Raw genomic sequence first — 20,599 nt, 5'->3', positions numbered from 1 at the left:
ACAACTAACTGCTCCCATGATTTCTAAACCACTTCCCTGTTTTAAACAGTGATCCCAGTTGTAAAAAACATGGAAACTTCCCCTTCCTTCTGGTCAATGGAAAACCAGAATCAAACACTTTTCAACAAGATGATCAGAACACTGCAGATAAATATAAAGAAGAATCATAAATTACATATTTTTATGCACACCATTCCCAAGACACCAAAATGATAGATGAAGCAGCTGAGGTACTAATGCAGATGTGACCTAAGAGGCCTCAGGCACAACCAACCAACCAACCTGTACAACTTAAAAAGCAACACAAACTCTCAGCTGTCAACTTCTCTTCCCCAGTGTAATAAGATGTAACACATATTCAGTTTACTGTATGATGCCACATTTTGGCTGGAAGGCATAAGAGGTATGAATTTAACAATGTGTTAAATTGGAGCACCTGCGTCCTACTACCAGCCTCTTTGATTTCCCCAGGGCTGGAGGATGTGTCTGCCACCTGGAGATGGGCTGCACAGCCTGACTGATCCTTCTAAGCTCTTTCTAGAACTTCCTGGGCACAAGGTCCCCAGCCTGACCACAGATCCTAGGCACAGCAATGGGGTGGGCAGGAGAAGCATGCTTTGAATCACAGAATCATTTGGTTGGAAAAGACCTTTAAGATGCAGTCCAATGATCAAGCTGGCACTGTCAGGTACACCTAAATCAAATCAAGTGGTAGACCTGGCAGTCCCTAAGTGCCATATCTACACATCTTTTAAACACCTCCAGGCATGGTATTCAACTAGAATGCTAAACACTGATTCACAGAAAAAAGCCCCTGAATGAAAATATTTGACATAATTTACAAGCATCTCTCCCATTATCTCCTCTCACTTGTCTGTGCTGATATAAGAACAGCAGGCATATATTCTATGTCAGGCAACTGCTTCAAGTGACTGCACCACAGGAAGAAACATCAACACCAATGACAAAAGGGAATGTTAGGGAAGCTTGCGTTTCCTACAAAATGCTTTGAAAAAAACCCTCTCTGTTAAAACATGGATTCTAAACAAATGCCTAAATTCTCTCAAGGTATCTTACTTTTATATGCAAATAATATGATGTGTAATGAAAGGAAATAAAACCTTGTTCCCAGAATATAAAATAAAACAACTGATTGAATTTACCAAAGGACAAAAGAAGATTGAAGCTCTCACTAATGGCTTTGTGTCTGATTTTTAATACTAAAAGCTTCCTGTGCTTAATTTATGAATTTGGAAGGGAGACATTTTGAAACAAAATATGTAACACATTTTCTCACAGGCATATTGACTTCTACCTTTCCTGTGAAGATAATCTGCACATTTCAGTTTTCTGCATTTCAAGATTTTATCTTCTTTTGGAGCAGCAAGAAAGGAGACGTTGCTGAAAACATCTCATATTACCTAGATTAACCTTGTGCTCACTACTTTCCCACACAAATAAATGTCAAAATAGCAAGCCAAATCTTTCCTCTCTGACCTCTAAGTAAGTACTACTGCTTGAAAAAAATCTACTGTATTTCCCCCCCCCGCCTTCAAACCATTCCTCTGTAAAACAGTTCATCTTAAAAATACAGTGCCGTCACCTTCCTTTTTCAGGTTTTTGCCATTGCTGTCACTATGGAAACAATCAGAACATCAGATATGTCAGTAAGAACAATTTATAAAATACGAAAGCACCAAAGGTAGATATTATGCATAAAACCCAATCAAGACAAAATTAGCATGTTAGCAAGGAAACATGGGTTTTAAAGAGCTTAGAATTTCATATGATTTCCTAGAGCAATACTGCAGTGAGCTACGGCCAAGGAGAGAGCTGCCAGTGCAGCATCATGCATGAAGTCACACAGCCAAAGGCTGCAACAAACCGCCAGGACAAAGGGCTGTAATCAACCTTTTTCCATCCATTTAAAACACAAAAATCCTACAGTAAAGTCTGTATATCCCCAAAACATTACACCAACATAAGAAATATGGCAAGACACACAGATATTTGTTTCTCTGAGACTTAGAAACAAATTTAGGGAGACCCTTTCAGCTTGTTTTGCCTGTATCTCAATAGTGCATTCAGTCATATTCCCCTCTGTTCATCACCTTTGTTCACATCTGCATCAGAAGCAAAGGCGAAGCCAATTACTCACAGCTTCCCAACCAAAGATTTAAAGCAGTTCTTGGAAAAACATCAGTTATAGAGCTTGGCTGGGCAACTATTCTGTTGAGTTGCAGTGTCACCAGTGCAAAAGCAGAGTGCTTATTATTGCTGTGAGATGGGGCTCACCCAAACTTGTACATGCAGAAGACGCAGTTTTCTCCTGCTCCCAAAGCTCAGGACATACTTCACTTTGACATGTTGACTCAATTATAGCACTCAGGAGCCTCAAGAGATCAAACACAGCTTTTTGAGACACCTCCCTCTCTACCACACACACACACACACATTCTCCCTGTGCTTATTTAGAAGCTCGCTGCCTTTCACCATCACACTATTCTCTCATATGTTACACTGATGCACCTACTCGCTTCACATTGCTGCATTTCTTCACCTCTGCTGGCTTGGAAAGTAAGCAACTACCATACTTCAAACTCAGCTACTGAAATTACAACACAGACAACAAAAGCAAGAGGGAACTCTTTTTATGACAAGATAAAATATTTCAGCTCAAGAAAAAAAAAAACATGTCAAACACAAGTTAAGAGTCATAGAGCACTAGGAGAAGAGAGAACAGACATGAAGCTGTAAACTGCTTTTAGAACACTGTGGAGCCAAAAGAATAAATGTGTACTTTTCTTAATCATGACATAGCAAATTGTAAGTTCCAGGTGTCATTTGAGGTTGGAAGACAATTTGCCAACTAGCCAGTGCTGCACAGCTGACCCTGAGACTGCTTGCTGCCTTTAGGACTTGGCTGAAGGACTTCTGCACATTTACTGCCTTTGATGCTACATGCACATATAGCAAAGTCCTTTACATTCAGAGCCCCTCAAGTGGTTCAATAAAGGAAACTGTATACAGCATTCTTGTCTTTAAAGCTCTGTTTTTGACTGGCTATCTTGATGACAGATGGAAATTTATCAGATTATTCACTTTTTGGCACAGGATGAGCCACTTACAGGACGAGACACTTAGGACAGCTGTTCAGGTACTCTGAGATGGAGATAGTCCCTTCCTCAATTGAAACATATGCTTTTGATTCCTAATTTCCAAAACATGAGATTACATGCTTTGTTGAAGATTTCCTCTATTAGACTGCAGAAGTCAGATGGAATTAATTCAGATAGCAGCTGCAAGGAGAGAATGACTGAAGAATTTGGAATTCTGAACTATCAAGAGGGCAAGGAAGAACAAAAGTTGTAAATTACATAACTAAGTGAAAAGGTAGAGCAGAGGACAAAGTAAGAGAAATTTAATAAGTCTTTTGTGGCAGATTCCCTTCAATAAAAAGCTTTCAGAAGCAGAGTAAATTTTGATGCAGTTTCCCTGCAGTTAACTATATTAGTTCACAAAAATCAGGAAACTGTAAGACAGTACAGAGGACAATTCAGAGCTGGAGTTTATATTGCTCAAATATTGGACAACAGTACAAGTTTATATCTGTTTCCTATCTTGCTCTTTTTTACCTCTTTTCCATCAATCGTGCATGCCTGAGGGGTTCCAAATACCCTGTGTTGGAGTATTCAATTCTTAAAAAAAGTTTGAATCATATTTATCTGGTACTGTGGTACTTCCCATTTGTGTATGTAGATCTCTGCCCCAGCTTCTCTTGTATCCCTTTCTAGGCTTTAAAGTGACTAGAAAACACAGCATGTTGAAGTCTGGGTAAAAAACAGTATCCACTCCATATTTTCAGTATTATCACCTACTGTACATTCCTAAGCACAATTTCTAGTACATTTCTAAGACCATAAATAGCTTACTCCAATCAGTCTGATATTAACTATAACATGTCCTCTAGCAAAGACTGCTCTTAGGACTCTGAACAACCACCAAAGTCAGTGCCACAACACCAACATGAAAAAATCCAAGTGATAAACAAAGAACTATGTATGTACTGTATGACTTCTGCAGAATTGAGTATGTCACCGAAATCAATAGGGGAGATCATTACAAAATTCCTTGTCCTATACAGGAGCTTTTATTCTTCAGGTATTTAGAAATAAAGCTAAAGACACAGCAAACTCAGGTAAACTTTTTTTTCTGAAAAAGAAGTCTATACCATGATTTAAAGTACTTGTTGGTACTTGAGTTTACTACATACTAACTTCCTAGCTGCAAAACACTGATTTTACCTTTTCTCAATGCATTCATGCAAACAAGTCTTCAGTCAACACATTAAACTCTTGCCCTCCACATGCCTTGAGAATAACTCTGGGCAGGAAAGCTATTTCAGTATTTCCCTGTGATGGTGGAGTTAACAAAAAAAAAACCCTGTTTTACCAGGCAGTAAAACAAGTACTTTGTAGTAATAGGGAGAAGTACCCCGAAAGAGTCCTTAACCTCACTATGAATACCATGCCCTATAAACGCGATTTGGCAAACCTGTGCTGCATAGAAACAGAGGAGTTTCACTACCTGTGATTCCATTGAAAAAGACAGGATTATTGCTTATAAAAGGGTAGACAACAGAAGCAAATACAGAGCTGGAGAGAAAGCAATCCTACTTAATGGAAAAATACACGTGAAGTCTGAAATATATGCACATTTAATCTTCTTGGGCTGTTCTTGCTTAGTATAACCAGAAAATAATACTGTATCTATTACCTCTTCCTTTCTTTGCTTACTGATTAGTGAACTGAATATCATCTTCTTACTCTGGGTTCTTGGAGCTTTCTTCTAATAGATTAATGACAATAGAAAATCCACAACATTGAATAGCAAACGTCTGCTATTTTCTTGGACTCGCAAGCATTTTCTAACAGCACCCTGAACCAGAAAATACTCTTCATACACATGTCCAAGATTCACATGCATTATAATAGAGGTACAAGTGTTCAGACTGAACTTGCTTCCAATAGTCTGATACTCTGTAACAGAGCAACAAGAAGGCAAATAAACTTCAGAAGACCTATTTATTTTGGAAACTGACAGCGATTTTCAGTCACCTAACAGCTTCAAAGAAAATAAACAAAATTCAAAGGTTCCTACTGATTCTGGAAGAATCAGTGCTGTTCAGCAGCCAGCACTTAATACTGCCCACATTCAAACACAGCTCTATAGGAGTCCAGCAGGCACTCTAGAGGAATCACACACTATCAGAACAACTGTCAAAATCAACATGTAAAACCAGGCCCCCACTGTTTGTGGTACACTCCAGTTTTTTCAAATATCCTTCCATATTACCGTAAGATAACCTGCTTGGTAAAAATGTCAAGTGGCAAAAAAGGCAGGATAAAATGTAACTTTACACTTAGTAAATAAATTAACTCTATGAATGGATTGCATAGATGACATTTGTGCCCTTTTTCTTTGGCATAAATAAAGTAGTAACCCTGCTGAGAAAACAGAACCTCTAAATACAAATTAAGTTTGTCATCCATTCAGAGAAAGAATAAGATGACAATCATGTGGCATACATTTATCACATATTTAATGCAGTTCTGGAAATTGGAGATTGTTGGCATTAAGTACAGTGAAAGAAGCTAGACAAAACAAAAGAAAACACCTGAAGGCATGACTGTTGGCAAGGAGTTATTCCCAAGGAAGAGCTGAGGAAGTAAGGACAGCGTTTCTCAGCAATTTTTCAGACCCAACACATATTCAAAGCTACAACTTTGTAGACTCTCCCTCTTGCTCTTGCTAGTTCATGGGAAATTTCATCTCTGCCAAACAAAACAAGGGAGACTGAACTGCAGATTCCATTAACTTGAACTCTGAGACAGCAACTCGGCTACTGTGAGTCACTGACAGCTGGGAACAATCCTGCCAGCTTGGGAGAGACACCAAATTCAGTGCAATATCCATCCTCATACACTCAAATCCACAACAGCCAGCACATCTAAAAAGGAATCACAAGGATACTACAGCTTAGTGGAGAGGGAGATGTCTGGTTGAAAAAGATACCTGAGCAGGCAGGGTCTGCTTCGGGCAGTTGCTGATAATACAGCCCTACATGCCCAGAGCTCTCAGTAGAACACAATTCCAAGTTCAAATCTGGTGTTTCCAATATGGAGGTCCAGAACTGCATCTGAATTTCTGGTGAGAGTGAGGATCTCAAAAGGGATCATAGAAAGTTTTTCAGCAGTAAACATATGTACTTATAACCACTTCCAAATCATCCATTCTCTTGGTATGGAAAAGGAAGTGAAAATGCAGTATGCTAATCAAAGACCCCTCTACGGATTCTACATGTATCAAAAAATACATTCAAGCCTTTCTGCCTCACGAATCAAAGCACAAAGAAAGATACCACCGAACAGGAAGGCTGAGCAATCAGCTTCGTTCGATACCTAAAACTACATTGCTAAATCCAGTGATGGATATCTCTGGTTTCATCAGGTTGTCTGATTAAAAAAACTGTCTTGTGCATTATATATTGCTTTTGTAGCTGCACAAAGTCACTGCACATCTACAATTCAGACAGTTATATGGATATGGCAGAGGGCAAAGAGTAACTTGTTTAGAAGGGTGAGAGAAATGAGAAGAGGAAAGAAGCAACTTGATGCAGATTCCTTAAACTACATATTTTATAAAAGCATCACACTGGGAAATAATATTAAGAGAGTTTGTTTGGGATGGGGGAAAGTTTGCCTCTTTTTAAAGAATCCATGTTTTCTAGAGGACAAGCACAAAAACACATGACTCATCAGTAACTGCCCTTACAGTTTTCAACATTTAAGATTTACTTGCTTTTAGGGCCTTGTCTACAACAGCAAGCTTTAGAAGAAAAAAACCCAAAATGCTATTTCCAACCCAGTTCAAGTTTTATCACTAAGTCTCACATGACTCAGCCACTAATGGTAGAAAGACCAAAAATGCTTAGCCTCAAGAGTATCATCGTAATTGCTGAACTCAACCTTATTAGAAACGATTATTCTCTACAAGCCCCCAGGTACAGAGAATTATTCTTTATGATTATTTAATAAAATTACAATTTCATAACTGTAACTTCTTCCAGGACAGATCCTTATATCTACCTGTCACCTCTTAAACTTATTGCTTGCTTACTAATCTTTCTTGATATTGTATTCCTCATGATTGCATCTCACCACTTCCCGACAGAGGAAACATTGCAAGCCAAATGGAATTTTAAATTCAGTGCATACTGTCATGTCAAATGTCGGGGACACATCTCTGACACACAGAACTACTTCTGGAGCTGTATGCAGTAAACTACTGATTTTCATGTCCTTCAGTTAGGAGACTGTAAGAGTCCTTGGTCAGACAGGTTCTTCTCAATGAAATCACAGAGCAAGATAATGACAGAACAAGATCTTGCTTTACCAGTCAAATTTATCTATACACAAAACGAGGAGGAGAATCTTGCCTTGCCTTTCATAGTTTCAAAGATACATCCTGAAATTGGGCTGATGGTTAATGCAGTCACATGGAAAACAGACTAATACAGACATTACAATACCACATATTTACTTTCATCTACTCTTCTTTAGAGTACTAATAACTTCCTATAAACAAAGTTTTGTTTATTTCCTATAAACTAAGTTTGATGCTCCCCTAGTCACTGCATTTTTACATGCTTGGCACACTCAGTATTTCACTGACTGAAGGGGAAGATTTTGAAAAAACTCCTGATAAGTACTCACAGCAGAGCAATGCCATTAAATTTATTCCCCATCTTATAAACAATCTTGTCAATTTGATAAAAGTCTGTTCAGTTAATGTTCAGATACCTCAGCTACTTTCAGAAGACAGCTGATGTGGTAAACAGAGAATCTTATGAAAAATTCACACAACCACATATGCATGCATGCCCCTCAGCCATCCCTTCCCATGTAGATTACAGGCTGGGTATTGTATTAGTATCATTTATTTTCAGGGTCTCAGATTTCTCTAGCTCTAAATTCAGATCTGTTCAAGAGATGAAACGTGCCTTCTCTGATCTCCAGTGCTGTGGAATGCCACACAATTTACACTAAACCAGAGTCTCACAGTGTTTTGATGGCTGACACTCAAAATTTTATGAGCTGGTAGATTAGACTTTCTCCACTGCAAACCGACATACAGTTTAAGGTGACAGGTTTGGCAAGTCTGGATTTATCAGTTCCTCTGAACTTAAACCTGCATCAAAGAGGATGGAAGTTAAGCACTCACCTTTTCAGCAGTGCCTTTGTTCAGAAGCCAACACACAGAGCAAAGTCAACAATGCCTGGCTTACCAAGCACACCCTCCAGCTGGGGAAAAAAAAAACCAGAATGGGTCTAGATTAGAGATACACAGGAAAGAAAGATCAAAGAGTACTTTATTTTATACACATATGAAGAGCATTGCACACAGGCAGTGTGCAATGCTCTTTGTTCTAAACCAACCACTTTGTTCTAAATAGAAAATATTCAACAACACAGTGCACACACTACTGTGGCTCCCTAAAAACATGTCAAGTGAAAGCAAATGCAGTATTTCTCAATCACAGAAACCGACCCCCAGTATATAGAAGGAAAAGCAGGAAGAGAAAATAGGCTAAGAACCCCTTGGTTTGTTTTAAGAGTTAACAGTCCACCAGGCAAGAGAATTCCAACTTCCTTGACTGTAACTGCCAGAGAACTTGGCCTTAAATTTCACATAACTACATTTCTTCATAATGAGAAAGTTAAAACATGCCTCCATAGGAAGTCCTCAACACCAGAGCTCAGACAGCAACTGAAATTCTTGTGCAGACTGCATAATAGCAGAATCACAGAATATTCTGAGCTGGAAGAGATCCACAAGGATGATTGAGTCCAGCTCTTAAGGGAATGGCCCGTATAGGGATCAAACCCACAGCCTTGGTGCTATTAGCACCAACTGAGCTGATCTTGGGGATATGTAGAGACCATGTATAGAAATTAAATGGAGCAATTCAAATTGCTGTCTCATAGTTGTGTTTGAAAACAAAGATACAGCATTTTTTGCTTTGCAAAAGGACATCCCCAGACTGGTACACTTTCCAAATTCTTTAAATATTTTCCTCAAATTAATTCCAGGGCTGCCTTCCAGCCTACAGGAATCACCCAGTAAATGCCAAGCACAGGCAAGTTCTTTCTCCCCCAAGTTGTGGTCTGGGGCAGCAGCTCCATGTGATGACTCCTCATTGTCCATTTCCACCACACCAGAGCCCAGCAGGTACCTGGCACCTACCCAGAGAAGTTACTGAGGGAAGCAGTGAACCGGAATACATTTTACTATTTACCCTATGGCACCAGCCAAACAGAGGGCTGCTCCCTATCCATTCAGATGCAGTCAAACTGACTTTCCAAGTGGAATTTTAAGATACACTTTACTTCATTAATGAAAAATTCTCTGCTGCCTTCCTTTACGTTAAAAAGGTTTCAGTCCTCTTCATACCATCCCATCATGTGCAGGGGGACCACACATAATACAAACAGTAAGTCACAGTCTGGGAGCTCCCTTAATCTTCCCCCACTAGATGCAAAAAGGAACAAACCGGTGCAACTAGACCTCTATATCTGGTATTAGTTTATCTACAGCTACAGGTTTTAAGCAGAATGTAGCAAGACACCATTCTTTAAAAAATCAGTTGTGAAACTTACTTACCTTTCTTCTCCCCTTATACCTTTTCATACTGTTTGCCCAACTGTTCCTTTTTAAAACACTTTTTCCTGAAGAAATACAGTACCTAAGACTGGTATGCAATAATGTATTTGAATCAGCAGGAAGCATTAGGGAGGCAATATTAAAGAGTTAAGAGAGTCTGCCAACTTGTCCTAATACCTCAAAAGCAAACATAAATTAAATGGGTAAAGGATTTCCAAATTATTTAATCTATTTTCATTAGAAAACTGAGTCTTTGATGTTAGATTATTTCCTGACTATTTCTATCAGTCTTCTGTATTATATATTTGTTCTTCCAGTCTTTCCTTTGGGCAGACTATTCCATACATCAATATATTTTATAAGCTCATTCCCTTGTTTCTAGTTATGCTTGTAATGGCACTCTGCACAGATTACACAGGGACAGGAGAGTGGGACTGTGTGGGAACTTACACCATGGAAAATGTCCAGTGGCTCCTGTACTAAGTTCCCACTTGTGAGCATCACCTTAGCATCAGAATGCAAGCCTGACATCCTGGAAGTCTGCAAAAACCCAAAGACTTCTCAGAAAGAGAAGGAGAATCCTTAAAACCATGTGAACAAACACGGACAATTTCTGCATAGTTGAAGAGACAAGATGAATTGAACACAAGGTAGATCTGTTAAGGAGCTGAATTCTTTCAAGGATTAGAAAAAAACTTGATGGAGTAAAGGAATACAAAACCACATTGTTTATTGGAACTTTCTCAAAAGATTTGGTCGGGTCCTTCACAAAGGGCTACTCAAGTCAGTGTGCAGGCAAGAAGAACAAAGTACTGTCACAAGCAGGAAACTGGCAAAAAGAAATGAAACAAGAATCACTGATTGGTTTGAGCATGGAAAAAGGGTATTTGTGGATATCTCAAAGATCAGCACCTATTTTTTTCAGGTTGTTATTAAATAATTGCAAAAGAAAGCAAAAACAAATAACATGTCTTCTGGACACAACTTTGAGTGAGGCAGGTTGAATACACAGAATAATGTGTATTATTTAAGGAAATTCTAACAGAGGGAACTCTTGGGCAGTCTGGGACCATAGCAACAAAGAAAACGAGAAAGAAATAAACACCAGAAAGAGAGGTCTTTAATTATGAGCTATAAATTTCCTGTTGTTACCCTCTAAGAAAGTGAAAACAGTCATGTGATCACGTAAGAAAAGTAAACAATATCTTTAGGAAAAAAAATCCCCATTATATATATGTTAGTATTTTTTAGCATACACTTTCTCAACGTATACCCCCACGTTTGATGTATAAGTCCAGCTTGACTGAAGCAATATTTAGCAGAAAGAAAAATCCTCAAGAAAATTCAATGAAAACGATCAGGGCAAAGAATGCACCTAAAATTGAAGGGAAACTACAGAAACTGTTTCAGTACCCTTGAAATCACAGACAACAGGCCTAGAACCAGTGACACCTAAGGCATTTCCACATTTGTCTGTTATCTCTGCTAGTATCCTCCAGGACAGAGTATGCCTGGTTTCTAGGCAATCCAGTCTACTGCTCAACTGTTGGCACTGTAGGAAAGCTTTTCCTGAATTCTAATTATACAATTTACACCCTTTACTTCTGAGCTGTGTGATCATAGAAGAGACTTTTTTTTTTTCTCTTTGCAGCACACTTTAAAATTTTTACATTATTGTAACTCTTACAGCCTGAAAAATCCTGAGCCTTCCATTCTCTCCTGCTAGGTCATGTTTTCTTTGCTATTGCTTTCTCCTCTGCTACTTTCAGCTGGCCCTCATCTTTCCTCAAATATGGTGTGCAAAAATATCTGCAGCAGTCCATTGTTCCAGAACACAGTAAAGAGAAAGACTACAACAGTCCTACATGATCCGAGTTCAGACTGGAGCAATCCAGGTCAGTTTCCTCCATTGATCAATTTTCCGTAATACAAAAAATAAAGATTCTACCACTTCCTCCAAAACGACAGATTAGGTACTAAGAACAGAACACAGTACTACACATATCACTTCTATGACTGGATACAGCATTCTCTTCTCCTTTTTTATTTCTCATCAGTGCATTCTATGCCTCAAAGTAAGCCAGAAAGGAGACTGACTGTTAAAATAAAACAACAACGATATCAAAGACACAAATTAATGAAATGTCAGCAATCTTTCTTTAATGTATTTGTGCATGGATATATGACACCTGAAAGCCATCACACAGTAATTATGACTTAAAAATGTCACCTACTGTAAAAAAGAGAAAACAGTATTTTGTGACCAAATTGTTGTGAAAACTTTGTATCATTTTTTTCAACTATATTCTCACTTCTATTTACATTACAGCACACACCAAAAGGCTTCAGTAAAGGTTAGGTTCGTTGCGTATTATGTATCTACCCTAACACACAGATGCCCTTTTTACAAGGGTGTGTAGTAATAGGACTTGGAGGAATGGCTTTAAACTGAAAGAGGGCAGGTTTCATTTAGGAAGAAAGTCTTTACTATGAGAGTGGTGGGGAACAGCAATACATCATCCAGAGAAGCTGCAGATGCCCCATCCTGGAAGTGTTCAAGTCAGGTTGGATGGCTTTGAGCAGCCTGGGCTAGTGGAAAGGTCCCCAGTCATGGCAGGAGGGCTAGTAAGGTCTCTTCCAGCCAAAACCACTAGGATTCTAACAATATCTGTATATGCAATCAGATTTCTGTATACCTAACAAAAGACAGATGCTGCCCCACATCCTTTTCAAAAGAAATGGATACAGCACACAAACAGAACATAACTATTATCCAAATTTTAAACAAAAAGAACTGAGACAGCAATGAAGTGAACTACCAAAGCTCACGTGAAAAGCAGAGCAAGAGGCCTAGATCAAATTTTCTAATCACAGTTACAAGCTCATTAACCACAAAACAATCCTCCACTCCTCTCCCTTATCACCAAACACCACACATACATGACGCCTGCGCCTAACGCTCGTTCACAGAAACAGTGGTGGTCAAACAACATGCAATGATTCTCCAAAAGAAAGCAGGAAATATTTTCTTTCTTTACCATGCTGCATTTAGGAAGCCAACATCACTATTTTCATTCTTCCTTCTTCTCCTAAGCTCATGCCAGTTCATGCTAAAGGCCTGCATCAGCAGGGTTTAACCAAAGAGCTCATCTCACAACTGAAGAAAACGAGGAACTCTGTCACTACAGTCCACCTCCAGCAGCTGGTTGTTAAATCAGGAGAACTAAAAAATTGTTTTAGTTTCTTCACTCTTAAAACTACAGTATGATGGATTGCTACACTAGAACACCTGGAAAGAGAAAAATGACACCTTAAGTTAGAGTGCAGACTTAAAGAAATAAAGGAGTAACTGGAAAAAAAGCAAGCCAGCCAGAGACATTTTCATCTACACTTGAAAAAAACCTTGCAGAAACAGCTAAGATTGTATCAGAAATGAATATATGTTTTTATGAAGAAAATCAGAAATGCTGCAGGAAATTATGGAAAAGCAAAGAGCTAAACCAGAAGCTAGGTTAGAAAGGGACATCTCCCCAGAGCCTTACCAAATCCATCACAAGACCCTAGGGAGATGTTAAAAAACAAGGGGCTTTTGTAGCATTTTTAATACTCCGTTATGTGACACAGTGCATCTATTTACCAAGAAGAGTAATGCAGTATGCAGAAACTAAAAATACAATTGCATTCTGAAAAAAGTTCAGGAGACACAGTAGCATTTTATCAGACACACAAAGGTAACAGACCACAGAAATGTAAAAATTATGTGAGAAAAACTGATAAGGGTATATTTCAAAGAACAGGGAAGAAACCACAGAGAAAGGGCTGGCAGAAAATATCACACAGATCACACTTGCAGCTTAGTGAAAAGACTAATGCAGTCTTAGAGCAAAGCACAATCTGCAACAAGCAAGCAAAAGAATCAAGTACCAATATGCATGGTGAGCACATAGGAAAAACATGTAACTGGGTACTTCTATGACCTATTTTGTTCACTTTATATTAATGATATCTTTCTAATCACTTTATGTTTGTATCCAGGCAACAGGACCAACCATGCATGTACGAGATCATGATACTATTAATATATCTGGGGCAGATGACAAATTTTTACAGAGGCAATGAAATATTACAAGCCTCATTTCCCCACCAACTAGAAAAAACTTGCCCCCAAATCCAAAAACCAACCTACTCACCCCCCAGATAATACACTCTGCTGCAACACAGCAGCAAACTACTCTCATCATATGAATTATCATGTGATAAGCCACAGTTCCACTTCTATTATGTGGTATAATTACTTGCAGAGGATGGAAAAGTATCAGTAAAAGTTAGCAAGAAATAGGTAATTGAGACAATTCATGAACTCCTCAACCTGCTTTTCAGCACATCTGCAGAATCCTAAGGAAAAGAAGGAGGACCATGAGCCAGACGATCTTTGTTTCTGCCATGAACCTGATCTGCTGTATAGCTTTCTCACCTTTAAGTGACAGAATTACGATTCTTGTCCTCATCCTGTATCTCTTACAGAGCTTTCAAACTTGCAACATCAGAATGATTTACAGAAGACTCCTCCCAGTAAAGATAGGTAATGCATGCCACAGTTAAAGGCAATGGGATTTTCTGGCTCATGGCAGAAAGAGTAGCACACCGACCTCTGCTAAATACAGTATCCATCCCCTCTCTCCAAAAGAAATGCCTGTATGCTATTAATACCACAAGATGAAACTCAGCTGTATAAATAAAACCCCTCATTTCAGCTAAGTCTTCGTCATCTCTCTGGCATCCACCACTGTTTCTTCACAACAAAACTCTCGGGAGGACCCACAGTGCAGGGATTTTTTTCTCAAGTATACTGGACAGGAATGCAAGCCAGGTTTTATTATCTCCTCTTGCCAACTTAACATTTATGAACAATTAGGTTGGAATTAAGGAAAAAAACCACATCAAACCCCAAAGTTCTGTAGCAAGTACTCAAGTGAGTATCTGCAATTCAGCATGGTTTAAAATGGAAACATACTGTCTGCAAGTCAAGGGGACACTGCATGCTCTTTCAAGAGACTCTCTGACATGCTGGATGACCTCAAGTACATCACTTATCTTTCCCACATTAAAAAATATCTCCTTAAATGACCTTACTAGGTAACTCACTTTGAGAATTAAAAAATAAATACACTGTAAATCCTCCCATTATTATTACTGCTGTTACTATGGGGGTTGGAACTGTCGTCAGCGAGCAGGCAGGACATAATTTAATTTTCTTTAAATATTTATTATGCGACAGCATAGCCATCTGTTTAACATTCACTATATTTGATTTCTGTCTTTAAAAACATAAGGAAATAAAATATCAGCTTTTGACTTTCACTTCCACATATCCTTTCCAGCCACATAAGCACTAATACATGGCCAATAGCCTTTCAACTGTAGTATCCAAGAAATTGCAGCAAAGCAGAAAGAATTTCAAGCTTGGATGAAAATAATTCCAACCACAAATTTATTCTCCAAGATAAAATAAAACAAGATAATCTCTAGTTTTAGCAGTATATATTTTGACTTCAGCATTGAGAAGGCCAAACAGGATATGAAGGAAAATAGTGGGACAAGAAGACATAGATGGCAATAAAGCACTGTGCAGAATATGCTAAAAGAGGAGAATAAAATATCACATATATATACAAAATAGTAACTCCTCAATGGCATTATTTTCTCTCCAGTATATTATAGCACAAAACACCATTATTAAGTAATAGCTGTTACACAAAGGTGCCTTTGGCATCTAAATGTATTTTCTTTGGACCCTTCTACAAAAAGTCTTCTCTTTCCCCTGTTTGCACTGTGTACTTCCAGCAGTCTATATACAAAAATATTTTAACATGTCAAACCACTAGGACTTTGAAATAATACAAGACAAGGAGGTAGAAAAGAATCTAAACTAATCAACACACACAGAATGAATTTTTAAGTAAGGAAAACGAAAAACTAGAAAACATCAGTTAAAATGCACTCATCCCATTTTATGCTTTCCCATTCCCTTATCTGCTATTCCAAGGCTGAGACCATGAACTCCTCCCAACACACCTCAGTTCCTGGCAGCAGCACACCTTACCAAGTCCTAGTAAGGTGTGCTGCATTTCCAACATACAGAGCTCAGCCCTTACTGGGAATATGCCCTAGTTTTCCAGGGCTATTATAAACTGTGATAGCACATCAGGTCAGTCATGCCTGTCTGAGAGGCCAGTATCTGACATCACCATAAAAAAGGGCACAGAGCTCAAGCCAAGAAACTCCAGCATAAAGGTGAAAAAGCATAAGCTAGACACACAAATGCAAAAAGATGCCCAAAACTATAATGCATGTATTGTTTTAAACAGCTTCTTTTCAGATCTTCTATTGCTGACAATAGAAGCAACATCTTCCTGTTTTTATATAGCCAAAAGATAACATGTTATAACTGTGGTACACTGGTGTCATTAATTCTTGATTATTGGCACTTGATGACTGAATGGATAGCAAACAGCAACTCCCATACACAGTACCAGTAATTTGACCTTCAACTACAGATGTGACCTTCTGTTCATAAACTGTACTTTCCAAATACACAAAGCAAGTGATTTTTTTTTTTAACTGTGACTAACAAACCAGTAAGGATCTGAATATTATCTTTTCACCCCCACCCAAAAAAAAAAATAAAAAAAAAAAAAAAAAAACAAAAAACCAAAGAGAAGCCTAATCATTTAGGAGAGGTAGCAACAGCTTTGGAAATACTTTCGTGCTTGTGATCAGCACAGAAACTGCCCACTTACAAGTCACACTCCTGTGGAGCAAGGGTTGAGCACTGGCACAGGCCTGTAACCTCTCCTCAGTTTCTCAACAAGGACAAAGGTTTAGACAAACACAACAGCACATAGACTTCTGTGTAAAATGAGATAACACTGGACTTGATTTAAATTGAACATGGTGGGAAAATAAGTTGAAGATGTGCCATTGACTGTTCCATCCAAATAACAACTATGTCTACTCTCTGTTATAGTTGCACTCTATGTTATAGCTCTTAAGCATATCACAAAAAAAGGAAAACCACATCCCCGTGAACTACATTTTTTCTCAATCCTGTCAAAGCTCTGCATTTATTTTTAGTGTTAATCTGCAATGCAGAAACACTTCTACCAAATACTTTATCACCAGTGTAATAATCTGAATTTAACCCCTTGTTTTAAATGGGATATTTGTAATTGCTCTGTGATCTGAAAAGAATCATAGCTATTTAAAACACTTCAAAGATACAGGACATAAGAAACTCATTCTGAATTTGGCCTAAAACTCATTCACATCAGTTCCTACAACCTGTACTGTCCAGCTCCAGGTATTTCAAAGACTAGCAGAAGAAAGCCTTGAAGACAAATTTGCAAAATAGGAATATGGAAAAGTAGTCTTTATTATTGTTTATACTTATGGAGATCTTGAGCTTAAGGAAGCTGTCCAGAAGACCTTAAGAAATATTTTCATTTGCAGGATTTGTCTATATAACTGACACATAAATATCAGATTACTTTTGACCCTACACATTTTTAACGTCAATGATGTACTGTAGCAATACATTCCACACACTAATTTGTGTACTGAGTGGAATATATTTCCTTTGGTCAGAAATGAATTTGTCATTTCCTAGTATAATTGACAGTCTCCCTTTCTGATGACAGCAAGGTCTCTCTAACTAATCCACTACTTCAAACAAAAAACTGTCAATATGCCTTGTAAAAGATATTTTTTAAAGAGAAACAATTTCACAGATAGAAATTACTCTGAAATCACAGTAATGAATAAAGATGCTGCAATCAGTATAAAAGATACTGACAATGCATGCACTGCACATTCTCTGCCTGTGTTTCTCAACAGCAGGATTACCCTTTATGTGCCCCTGCACTAAGGCTTGAAGGGCAGAGCTCAGAGCACCTTCCTCACAGCTCAACACCAGGCCCAGCAACATCATTATCACAAGGAATGATGATAAATACAAAGCATTCTGAGCATGTCAGCACAGCTGTGGTGTACCAGAAAGATTGATGCCTCCCTTGATGGTTGGAACAGCTGTATGAATTAGCCATTCACTGGAGTGCTGCTCTTTTGAACTTGCCTTTATATATGACTCCTACCTGCAGAATGGCAAGTTTGAAGCAGCTGGTGTCCTCATGATGCCGTTTTCTAAAAATCTGAGGTAGCACATACAAAAAACAGCCAAACAACACATAAAAATTGTGATTAATCAGCTAAGTGACAGAAAGAAACAAATACAATGAACAACCCACTTGAGATTCCAATACAGTAATTTGATCTCTATTCCACCACAAACTGTTAGAACAGCTAAGTAAGGCATTTTCTTATACTTTTCACTGTCATGAACTGAATCTTCTGTCCTGATCTGGCCAGAACTACTTAGAGCAGCAAAAGCCAAACCTGGTCAGTGTGCTGGTTGGCTTCCTCTCCATCATCTGAAAACCTGGACAGGAACTGTGTGACCCTCTCCCCCATTAAAATGCCTCATATAGCCATTAATTCATCTCTTGCAATTAATGGTGTCCCTGAAATAGATTAAATATCTTGCTATCCATCTTCAAGGGTACTTTTACTTGATTTCAGCTTTTCTTATATTGACAATTTGGAAACATGGATGGATATCTAACTACTGTTAAAGAGATCTAATATTATCTCCCTGATGTTAGCCATCAGGTTTTTACTTGAGTCAAATAATCTTTTTATTTATTAGAAGAACAATTCCAGATGATTCAACGGTTTTCAAAACATTAAAGGACGTCTCTGATAGGCCTAATGATGAGATCACCACTAATTCTGAAATGACAAAAGCTTATGCAATGGTTTCAAGTCATTTGATGCTGGCAATAACCAAGTAGAGATGACAGAGTGCTTTTTAGATATACAAAAAAAGGTCTCTTAGCACTTAAGAGAGAGGTTATGACAGTGTTTGGTCTGGATGAGCCAGAGATATTCAAAGTGCTCATACAACAAAATGTAAGCGAAACAGCATTTTTGGCACATTTATCTAATGCCAAGAAATTAAATATGATAGATATTCACCGAGTTCCTCCTTGTCAACAAAGGCTGTAAGTGAAGATGCTTGACTCTTCCCTCTCTGATGCAGCAGACACAGACACTGTATCTATTGTTATTCCTTTCAGTGCACACATGCATGCTTCCAGTGAATCTGTGACACAATTCAGACACACCTACTTGGAGAACCATCATTTTAGCAAGTCTTGTGAAAAAATAAACAACAATATATAATCTACCCACAAACACTGAAAGGACAGAGATCTGTTGTGTAGATAAACGACTGCTCTCCTGTTTCTCTCCTTCCATCAGTTTTACTATTAAATTCAGTTTAACTATTTCCAGAGTAATCTGTGCTCTACTGAATTCACCTGGTTTTAACTTTCCTTGAAATAGTACTGACAAACAAATAAAAATACTTCCTTGCAAATTAAGGAGTCAAGGAGCAGGTCATCGTAGATACCATGAGCACTTTCCACCAATGTATGTTATGCAGATGAAATAAAATGCAAGAGCACTCCACAAAAAGTCCTTAAGCAAACATCATTTTTCATTTGATCCCAAATAATTACTTCTAGCACAGAAAAACTACCTAGGACTTCAAAACACCTGAATTTGACACTGGGTGTGTGCAAAATGGAAAGGTCAATCACAAATAAAGACCTCCTTTTAGAAAGGACTTTTGCCATTTATTTTCCCTCTTTTGCCTAAGTTTCTCTTCCAATCCTCAACACCTTGCACACCAAGTTTGTCTTTTCATATAGGAAAGTGCAGGCAGAAACTTTTTCATTTTGAGTGCTGCTGAAAAGGTAGAGGAAGGCAACTAACTTGCTGTTTGTTTTCTTACATCCATCAGCAAAGTCTGTGACCTTATCCTGCCCCAACTTTCTGCTCTGGGAGATCTAGTGGCCCCTCCACCACCAGCCCTCCTTCCATCCCTAAGGGTAGGTGGCTCACACCCAGCCCTCAGAAATGAACACACAGAAGCCCTCAGAATTACCCACACCAGCCATGGGTAAGCAGGCAGTAACACCAGTGTTGCCTGCCTCCTATATTGTTCAGTCTATAAAATGACTACTCCAAATAAACAATTTCAACAAAGTTACCAAAGGAAACTTTAAACAGTGTAACTAGTGAAATGACTTTCTGATCATTTGGCCCTAGGATGAAGAGAGCCAAACCTCTCCAAACAACTGCTCCAGTCCCGAGTCTAAATCCTCTCATTCACTCACAACAACTTGTTTTGTCTAAAGACTTTGCATGTTAGTTATGTTAGAATATATTTTGGAGATGCACACTTCCTCACAAGCAACACAAATGGAAGGTGCTCAGAGATTTGGGCTGCTAGGAAATGGAGATGGATTAGGAGAGGGATCTGACCATCCTACCATCTCTGGGATCTGCTCTCTCACTGTGGATTCTTGCCTGTCACTTGGCTCTGAATTCCACAGCCTAAAGAAACCACCTGTGCCACTCCATGTTATTCTTGCAGACATTTTTCCTTAAAGAAATAGGATAGAAAAAGAGGCTGGCTTGATAAGGTAGAAGAAAATACCACAGCTGGACAAGATGACTGCAAAAGGAAATTGCTCACTCATAGCTCTATATTTAAGTGCTTCACAGTATCACCCACCCTCAACCTCTCCACTTCCTAAAAGTTCTTAGTTTATTTTTCTCCCCATATGCTAGCAAAGCTTCTCTATCATTTAGACCAAAACACTAATGCTGCTGTCACAGAAGAGAAGACCAAAGGATAAAATAGAGGAAGAAATTCAAGGTACAATGCTTTTTCCCCCAACTCATTATTCCCCAA

General features: G+C 38.5%; 1 protein-coding gene across 4 annotated transcripts in view; it reads right to left on the bottom strand.

Annotated features, from left to right (window-relative positions):
- The window catches only part of NDST2 (N-deacetylase and N-sulfotransferase 2), a 127,294-nt gene that overhangs the window by 93,849 nt on the left and 12,846 nt on the right, over positions 1–20,599 (bottom strand). For 3 of the 4 annotated variants that reach the window (XM_030276804.4, XM_012574527.5, XM_002193265.7), the window contains exon 2: positions 8,284–8,363. The exons of the other annotated variant lie outside the window; for it this stretch is intronic. The gene's annotated coding sequence lies outside the window, so the exon portion shown is untranslated. The remainder of the gene's footprint in view (positions 1–8,283; positions 8,364–20,599) is intronic. 4 annotated transcript variants of the gene reach the window in all.

The sequence above is a fragment of the Taeniopygia guttata genome, chromosome 6 (assembly GCF_048771995.1).
Source record: "Taeniopygia guttata chromosome 6, bTaeGut7.mat, whole genome shotgun sequence".
Taxonomy (NCBI): Eukaryota; Metazoa; Chordata; class Aves; order Passeriformes; family Estrildidae; genus Taeniopygia; species Taeniopygia guttata.
The sequence above is the reverse complement of the archived record's forward strand: the minus strand, read 5'-3'. Positions and strand labels throughout refer to the sequence as shown.